Raw genomic sequence first — 9,487 nt, 5'->3', positions numbered from 1 at the left:
GGGCCAACAAGTGCTAAGCATCTCTGGGAACTCCTTCAAGATTGTTGGAAGACCATTTCCGGTGACTACCTCTTGAAGCTCATCAAGAGAATGCCAAGAGTGTGCAAAGCAGTCATCAAAGCAAAAGGTGGCTACTGTGAAGAACCTAGAATATAAGACATATTTTCAGTTGTTTCACACTTTTTTGTTAAGTATATAATTCCACATGTGTTAATTCATAGTTTTGATGCCTTCAGTGTGAATGTACAATTTTCATAGCCTTGAAAATACAGAAAAATCTTTAAATGAGAAGGTGTGTCCAAACTTTTGGTCTGTACTGTATATCCTACACATCCTACCAAAGATTTTCTATTGGATTCAAGTTATGTGACTGTGATGGCCGCTCCACAATGCTTCATTCTTCCTCCTCCAGACACCAATGATCCAGATGCCCAGAACCGGATCCCAGAACTTTTGTTATTTCTATGGCTTTCAGCATATTGGAGCATTTTGTGCTTTTGGGTCAGTAGAGATGACGCCTTGGAGTTCAGAAATGGAGACGTTCTGCATGTGTCTTAGCTTGTGCAGACACCAATGGGAAATGCCAACTGTCCTCCAAGGGCACCAAAGAAGTCAGCCAACAGCTAGTGCTCCAAGCCTGTACGTAGAAGTATCACCGGCAATTGCCTGGAGCAAACTGAGAGTTTTTAACTCCCATGCAAGGGTGTGTCAAGCAGCTGCAGGAGGGAGGTCGCCATTGACTCTTAAAGCAAGAAGGATTAAGAAGGTGTCTGCAATGCCAAGCACAGTGACCTTCTACAGCCAGATCCAGAGTGACTGTCTATTACACCTGACACACCCGTGACACAGGTTGAAGGCTCACTGATATCTACAGTAAAGTACGGCAGGGGCTCTGTGATGTTTACAGTGAAGCACAGCGGGGTCTCGGTGATGTCTACAGTGAAGCACAGTGGGGGCTCGGTTATGTCTAGAAAGAAGCACAGCGGGGGCTCGGTGATGTCTACTGTGAAGCACGGTGGGGACTCAGTGATGTCTACACTGGACCACGGTCGGGGCTCGGTGATCTCTACAGTGAAACATGTGGGGGCTCTGTGAAGTCTACAGTGAAGCATGGCGGGGGCGCTTTGAGGTCTACAGTGAAGCACAATGGGGGCTCGGTAATGTCTACAGTGAAGCACAATGGGGTCTTGGTAATGTATACAGTGAAGCATGGCGGGGGCTCGGTGATGTCTACAGTGAAGCATGGTGGGGGCTCGGTGATTTCTACAGTGAAGCATGGTAGGGGCTCTGTGATGTCTACAGTGAAGCACGACGTGGGCTCGGTGATGTCTACAGTGAAGCATGGTGGGGGCTCGGTGATGTCTACAGTGAAGCATGACGGGAGCTCGGTGATGTCTACAGTGAAGCATGACGGGGGCTTGGTGATGTCTACAGTGAAGCATGACGGGGGCTCGGTGCTGTCTACAGTGAAGCATGACGGGGCTTGGTGATGTCTACAGTGAAGCATGGCGGGGGCTCGGTGATGTCTACAGTGAAGCACGACGCGGGCTCCGTGATGTCTACAGTGAAGCATGACGGGCGCTTGGTGATGTCTACAGTGTAGCACGACGCGGGCTCCGTGATGTCTGCAGTGAAGCATGGCGTGGGCGCCGTAATGTCTACAGTGAAGCACGGTGGGGGGCTCGGTGATGTCTACAGTGAAGCACGGTGGGGGCTCGGTGATGTCTACAGTGAAGCACGGTGGGGGCTCGGTGATGTCTACAGTGAAGCATGGTGGGGGCTCGGTGATGTCTACAGTGAAGCATGGTGGTGGCTAGGTAATATCTGAAGTGAAGCATGACGGGGGCTCGATGATGTCTACACTGACGTGTAAGAGTGGTGGACTGTACTATTGTTTGCCTACCCCTGAAGACACCAATCACGCTGTGCTGTATATTATTATGTGAAGAGTGTCAAGCGGTTTTAGATATATTTTGTCATGTACAGTGTGGAATAGGTGTAGGTTAAGATGAAGGGCATAAGGTAGTGACTATAGGGTAAGATAGAGTCTTGTAAGCATATTAAGCATAATATATTTAATGTACTGTATGTAAATGCAATGTATAATGTTTGTAAAGGAAATCAGCCCAACCACATTCTGTAGGGACAGACATAATTAAGATTTGTTACTAGCCCATAGTGGTGGGGGTAAGCCCCATCAAAAAGGAACTGCTTCCTGATCTATCGTTCGGGGCAGTGGGAGGCAATACTATAATCCCTTTGCGGATATTCCTGCAACGTCCGGATCTCAAGGGTCGGTACAGTTACTACAAAAAGTGCCTTAACCTCTGACGTACAAAGGATGATGGACGTGGAACCGCGTGAAGGGAAGGTAACGGATCCCGGGTGCACTGCAGGACTGGATGGGAAATCCCTGAGGCTGACAGGAACAGTAAACTTGGGGATAGTTCAGGAGGAGTGGATAGTAATGGTGAAGACGTACTGTATGAAGGAAACAAGAACTAAGAATTGTTGTGCCCAATGCTGCATTTTACAATTTGATGAACTTGAACTTTCCATTAAACTTTTGCTTGTTAAAACGAACTGCGTGCCCCGAGTTATGTGCATTGGCTCCTGAAGATGGCGGCCTGGAGGAAGCGGAGGCCTTAGAACAACAAGTGAATGTAATGCAACCCATGTGCCAGGGCGATATGGAGCAGCAGCTCGTCCACAGCTACGGCCTTCAGTCACTTTACAGACGCATGGTGGGGGCTCAGTGATGTCTACAATGAAGCAGGGCGGTGGCACGGTGATGTCTACACTGAAGCATGGTGGAGGATCTTTGATTTCCAAAGTGAAGCAAAGCAGGGCTTAGTGATGCCTACAGCGAAGCTCGGTTGAGGCTCGGTGATGTCTACAGTGAAGCATGGCGGGGGCTCAGTGATGCCTGCAGTGAAGCACGGTAGGGGCTTGCTGATGTTTACAGTGAAACAAAGCGGGGGCTCTGTGATGTCTACAGTGAAGCATGGCGGGGGCTCAGTGATGTCCACAGTACAGCATGGTAGGGGCTCGATTATGTCTACAGTGAAGCATGGTGAGGGCTCGGTGATTTTCAAAGTGAAGCATGGTGGGGCTCAGTGATGCCTACAGTGAAGCATGGCAGAGGCTCACTAATGTCTGCAATAAAGCATGGCGGAGGCTCAGTGATGTCTGCAGTGAAGCAAGGTGGGGGCTCTGTGATGTCTGCAGTGAAGCACAGCGGGGCTCAGTGATGTCTATAGTAAAACACTGTGGGGGCACGGTGATGTCTACAGTGAAGCATGGTGGGGGCTCTGTGATGTCTGCAGTGAAGCACAGTGGGGGCTCAGTGATGTCTATAGTAAAACACTGTGGGGGCACAGTGATGTCTACAGTGAAGCATGGTGGGGGCTCTGTGATGTCTGCAGTGAAGCACAGTGGGGGCTCAGTGATGTCTATAGTAAAACACTGTGGGGGCACAGTGATGTCTACTGTGAAGCATGGTAGGGGCTCTGTGATTTTCAAAGTGAAGCATGGTGGGGCTCAGTGATGCCTACAGTGAAGCATGGTAGAGGCTCAGTAATGTCTACAATGAAGCATGGCGGAGGCTCGGTGATGTCTACAGTGAAGCATGGCGGGAGCTCAGTGATGCCTGCAGTGGAGTACGGCAGGGGCTCTGTGATGTCTACAGTGAAGCTCGGCGACGGCTCAATGATTTCTACAGTGAAATGCTGTGGGGGCTCTGTGATGTCTACAGTGAAACATAGCGGGGGCTCAGTAATGTCCACAGTGAACCACGGCCGGGGCTCAGTGATCTCTACAGTGAAGCACTGCGGGGCTCGGTGATGTCTACAGTGAAGCATGGAGGGGGCTCTGCAATGTCCACAGTGAAGCACGGCGGGTGCTCAGTGATGTCTACAGTGAAGCATAGTGGGGGCTCGGTGATTATCAAAATGAAGCATGGTGGGGCTCAGTGATGCCTTCAGTGAAACACATCAAAGTTTCAGCAATGTCTACAATGAAGCATGGCGGGGGCTCAGTGATGTCTACAGTGAAGCAAGGCGGGGGCTCTGTGATGTCTACAGTGAAGCATGGTGGGCTGGGTGATGCCTACAGTAAAGCACAGCGAGGCTTGGTGGGCTGGTTCATGCCTACAGTGAAGCACGGCAGGGGCTGGGTGATGTCTACAGTGAAGCATGGCAGGGGCTCGGTGATGACAACAGTAAAGCATGGCGGGGGCTTGGTGATGTCCATAATGAAGCACAGCAGAGGCTCTGTGATGTCTACAGTGAAGCATGTTGCATGGTTTGGGATGATTTAAGGCTGTTTTCCTTTTTTTTTCACTATAAACCTGTAGCGTGTGGAGGATAAGTGTCAGGATGTTTTAAGGGAAACGTCCGGCCTTCTGTGAGGAGCTGAAGCTCGGGTGTTATTGGCTCTTCCAACAGGACAATGATTGCAGCACTTCTCAGTCAATTAAGATTTGATTTCAGAAGAAGTACTGGAAGATTCTTGGGTGGCCGGCACAGTTTCCTGACAAACTACATACAAAATATTCGGGGATGTGAAGAAGGCGGCGGCAGCAAACCCAGGAATATTAGTGACCTGGAGGCCACTGCCCATGGGAACGCTGCGAGAAGACGATGTCTGGCTACTAGTGTTGAGCGAGTATGTTCTATTAACCCTTTCGCCGAGTATGCTCGGGCCGAGCTCCGAGTATTTACAGCTGCTCGGTGATATGGTGGAATCGCTCCCACATGATTTACAACTGTTTGACAGCTTGATTACATGGGAGGAATGTGTAAGAAATAGACACTGCTCACATGTATTAAAACTGTCAAACAGTTGCAAATCATGTGGGAGCGATTCGACCATATCACCGAGCAGCTGTAAATACTCGGAGCTCGGCCCGAGCATACTCGCCGAAAGGGTTAATAGAACATACTCACTCAACACTACTGGCTACACTAACTACCAAAGACGCTGGTCATGAAGGGATGAATAATACGGAGTCGGCAGGAGTCAGTAACGGTGACATTTTGTGGTGAATCTGAAGAAGCCACTTGTTATTTTAGTTGTTCGGACATTTTCTTTTCTTCTCATTTCATTGGATTTTTGGAAACAGCAGAAAGTTTCACAATTTTACCGATGAATCGAATTCTCAATGGGGGGAGGGATGATTGTGATTGCAGCTGTACAACCTGTAGTTAATAGCTCTGTATAGGACAGAGGTTCAGGCTCTGAGCACATACCCCAGGGGTCTGGGTGATGCTATGGGGTCCTTTGATTTCGGGGCACGCCCCGGCTACCTTTGATACATTTTATCGAGTGTTTTTGCCTTTTGTGATTATAATGTCTCGTCTGGTAAATGAATAATTGTCTTGCAGCGCTCGGCTCCGGCATTCCAGTAATATCTGCAGATAAGCTCATAAGCTCTTTTAAAACTGCTGATGCTGGTTCATTTCGGGGAGGGGGGCTACTGAAGGCGGCGTGATTAAATATCTGTTATTACAATCTGAAATGTAAAGTAACACGACGGCAGATCGTTCTATTTCTTTTTCTCCCTTGTACAAATTTGTAATGGGTCAGCGCAGAAACAGATGGAGAACGTCATTACATTCACAAATATTCCGCACTTGTACAGATAGAAAGATTTGTTTTCAGACTGAATATTTTATGTGGAAATGTAAAACGATTCTGTTCTTCACCCACAATTAGTGTCACTTCTCCGCGGCTCCGGCCTCCTGTCCTCACTGCATCTTAATTCGTTGGTGACGCAGAGGTTTGGGGACTTGAGGCCGCGGACATTTTGTTTTTTTCATAATTTTGCAGAATATAAACACCTTGTAAATCAATCAGTCGTTTTTGTAACATCGTATTCTGAGCGCCAAGGCTTTTTTTTTTCACCATCTTTGGAGGGTTTCTTCACCATTGTGGCAGATTTATCAATCCTGTGTAATTCTTACTCTGAGCAAGCTTAAACTACACAGTCCTAAAATGCGCCAAACTTATCCCAGTGGTTCATGTTACAAGTTATGTTATTCCCTTTATTAATTCCTCATCAAACAAGACACAAATAATGTCTAAAACCGATAATAACTAAGGTGGAAGCTGCAAAATCCAGACTTATGGTGCCGATTACCGCTGCGTTCTGCCGCACTTTTCTTGATAACTATGATCCACCGCTGTACCGTACTGATCGGTGGAGATCTATTTCTTTATTTTTTTGTTTCTGATCAGTGGATTTAGTTTTTTTTTCTAAATGATTTAGTGAATGTGCTGGTATTGGCAGGATTGGCAGCAGTCTAAGGACTCTTTCACGGACCGCTCAGATCCGATATATTCGGAGCACATGGACAATTATCCGCATTGAATATAAGCAGCATGGTCCGTTCTATAGACTAATGCCGGCAATGTGTAAGCCGCTCCTGCACCCGACAGCAACGCGGATCAGCTGCACATAGAGCCACAATTTGCCCGTTTTTCAATATGGCCGTCTGATCCCAGCCTAAAGGACATGGGACCTCCAGTCTCTCCGGACAGATGAGGTCGGAGGAGAGAAGGATCCGGCTTCCTGAATTTCAGCAGTTTCTCCTTTATTTTTTCGTAAGGGAGTTACGTATTGGCGACATCGGATCAGGAATGAAACCAGTTCAGGGATAAGACTTATTGCGCGGTCCTTCTCCCTTATGTCCCCGTGTGCGCTGGAGTCACTGCCCTGCTGCTCTCTATTACTTCTTATAATGCGAGTGTGTGATAATATTATTATTCCGATGAGCTCGTAACAATGTAACATTGGGCAGATCAGTGAATTGTGCAGTGCATTTATATGCAGAATATATGACTAGCACTGAATATGTGCACAACGTACCTGACACTGGCTGTGTGTGTGAACATTATGGCTGGTAGCACAGATAAACACCACACGGAGAAAGTACCGGCCGCTCGTCTTAGCCACGGAATTCTGGTTTCTCTCCAGTCCCATTGTCAAGCAGCTGCCTGCAGCCGTACATCACCAAGCACAATGCTGAGCGTCGGATGGAGTGGTGTAAAGCCGCCACCACTGGACTCTGGAGGAGACGTGTCCTGTGCAGGGACAGATCGCACTTCTCTATCTGCGTCTGATGGAGGGGTCTGGTGATTCCAGGAGGACGTTACCCCTTGACTGCATTGTGCCGCTGTGCAGATGGTGGAGGAGGATAATGCTATGAGCTGTTATCAGGGGGCGGCCGCGGACCCTCCGCTCCAGTGATGGGAAATCTTAGTCTTCAGCACAAGACATTGTGGACAATTGCAGCTTCAGCTTTGTAGGAACAATTTGGGGACAAGTAAGTTCAATAAACCAGAGGCAGAAGCGAGAGAGTTCCCAAATATCCAGTAAATGCGCCCTATTTATTATACCGCCATCTCTTGTGATCAGTTTCTTCCTTTCTCACCTGATGGTAAGACACCTCAGTTTAGGACAGTATTTTCGGTCCTCTGCATTGACGCTTTATTGATCGTTCTTACTTGCACTGGTACAATGAAGCAAACCTTCAGCACAGAGGAGAGCATGCCCTGCTGCTAGGATTGTGTACATTGTAACGAACCATCTCCTGCGTACGCACAATGATGTTAGGACTGTTTTCAAGCTTCGGATGTAAAATGTTCTCATTCCCTGACGGCAATCAGAGATTATGAAGATGATACGAAATTAGAACAAATATTAAAAGTTCGTAGAACCTCATTTACACAGAATAACTGAGTCCAATCGAGTATTATTTAGACGGGATACCATTGTACCAAACCTTCAGCTGTGAGAAATAGGGTTAAGGTTAGGGAATCGGGATCTCTTTGGGTTTTCAGGGTCGGGATGTACAGAAGAAGAATCTTCCCAATTGTTAAAGTCAAGAAGAGATCTTAAAAAAGGTAAAATATGAATTCTATTAGAGAGTTGCAGAACTTCTCATTGCACCATAATTAGGCTTTATATATAGAAAGTGGAGCAGGAGCGCCCCTCCCTGGACATGTGGCTGGGAGCGGCCATCGCCTGCTAGGTACATGGGATGCGGGGGACGCCCCGCCGGGACCTCAGCGGGGGTCGCGGAGCATATGTGTTTATCCAGCTCTATATACAACCCCCAGGACGAGGGTTCGTTATTATTATTCCTCATCTCTTTGTCTAAACACAAAACGTGTAACGTACAGAGGAATGTGCTGATCCTATGGATCCCCTGACTGCCGGGAATGCAGAGACCCTGACTTCGCGCCTCGTCTCCAGGCGTCCAGGGGCTCATTCCCTGCAGTCTATGGGCAGCTCTTACCTGATAATCATCATTTTCTCACTACTTTTTATATATTTGATCATCATTCTCTTCATGAAATGACCTTTCTCTGAGCTTCTGCAAATACACAGCACCAGTCAATCTGAACAGTCATTGCTGCAGTGTAAAGAATGGAGGATAGCTATGGTTAGAGTTAGTGTATAGGTTTAGGGTAAGGGTTAGAGTATAGGTTTAGGGTAAAGTTTAGCATGTAGAGCTAGAGTTAAGGGATACAGCTTAGGGTAAGGGTTAGAGAATAGGGCAGGGTATGGGTTGGAATACAAGTTCAGAGTAAGGGTTAAAGTATAGAGCTAGGGTAAGGGTTAGAGTATAGGGCAGGGTATGGTTTAGAGTATAGGCTTTGGGTAAGGGTTAGAGTATAGGGCAGGGTATGGTTTAGAGTATAGGCTTTGGGTAAGGGTTATAGTATAGGGCAGGGTATGGTTTAGAGTATAGGCTTTGGGTAAGGGTTAGAGTATAGGGCAGGGTATGGTTTAGAGTATAGGCTTTGGGTAAGGGTTAGAGTATAGGGCAGGGTATGGTTTAGTGTATAGGCTTTGGGTAAGGGTTAGAGTATAGGGCAGGGTATGGTTTAGAGTATAGGCTTTGGGTAAGGGTTATAGTATAGGGCAGGGTATGGTTTAGAGTATAGGCTTTGGGTAAGGGTTAGAGTATAGGGCAGGGTATGGTTTAGAGTATAGGCTTTGGGTAAGGGTTAGAGTATAGGGCAGGGTATGGTTTAGAGTATAGGCTTTGGGTAAGGGTTAGAGTATAGGGCAGGGCATGGTTTAGAGTATAGGCTTTGGGTAAGGGTTATAGTATAGGGCAGGGCATGGTTTAGAGTATAGGCTTTGGGTAAGGGTTAGAGTACAAGGCAGGGTATGGTTTAGAGTATAGGCATTGGGTAAGGGTTAGAGTATAGGGCAGGGTATGGTTTAGAGCATAGGCTTTGGGTATGGGTTAGAGTATAGGGCAGGGTATGGTTTAGCGTATAGGCTTTGGGTAAGGGTTAGAGTATAGGGCAGGGTATGGTTTAGAGTATAGGCTTTGGGTAAGGGTTAGAGCATAGGGCAGGGTATGGTTTAGAGTATAGGCTTTGGGTAAGGGTTAGAGTATAGGGCAGGGTATGGTTTAGAGTATAGGCTTTGGGTAAGGGTTAGAGTATAGGGCCAGTGTGGAGACACGAG

The sequence above is a fragment of the Phyllobates terribilis genome, unplaced genomic scaffold, assembly GCF_046119375.1.
Source record: "Phyllobates terribilis strain yellow unplaced genomic scaffold, ASM4611937v1 Scaffold_7__3_contigs__length_470593459, whole genome shotgun sequence".
In the NCBI taxonomy this organism is placed as follows: Eukaryota; Metazoa; Chordata; class Amphibia; order Anura; family Dendrobatidae; genus Phyllobates; species Phyllobates terribilis.
Note: the sequence above shows the minus strand (reverse complement) of the source record.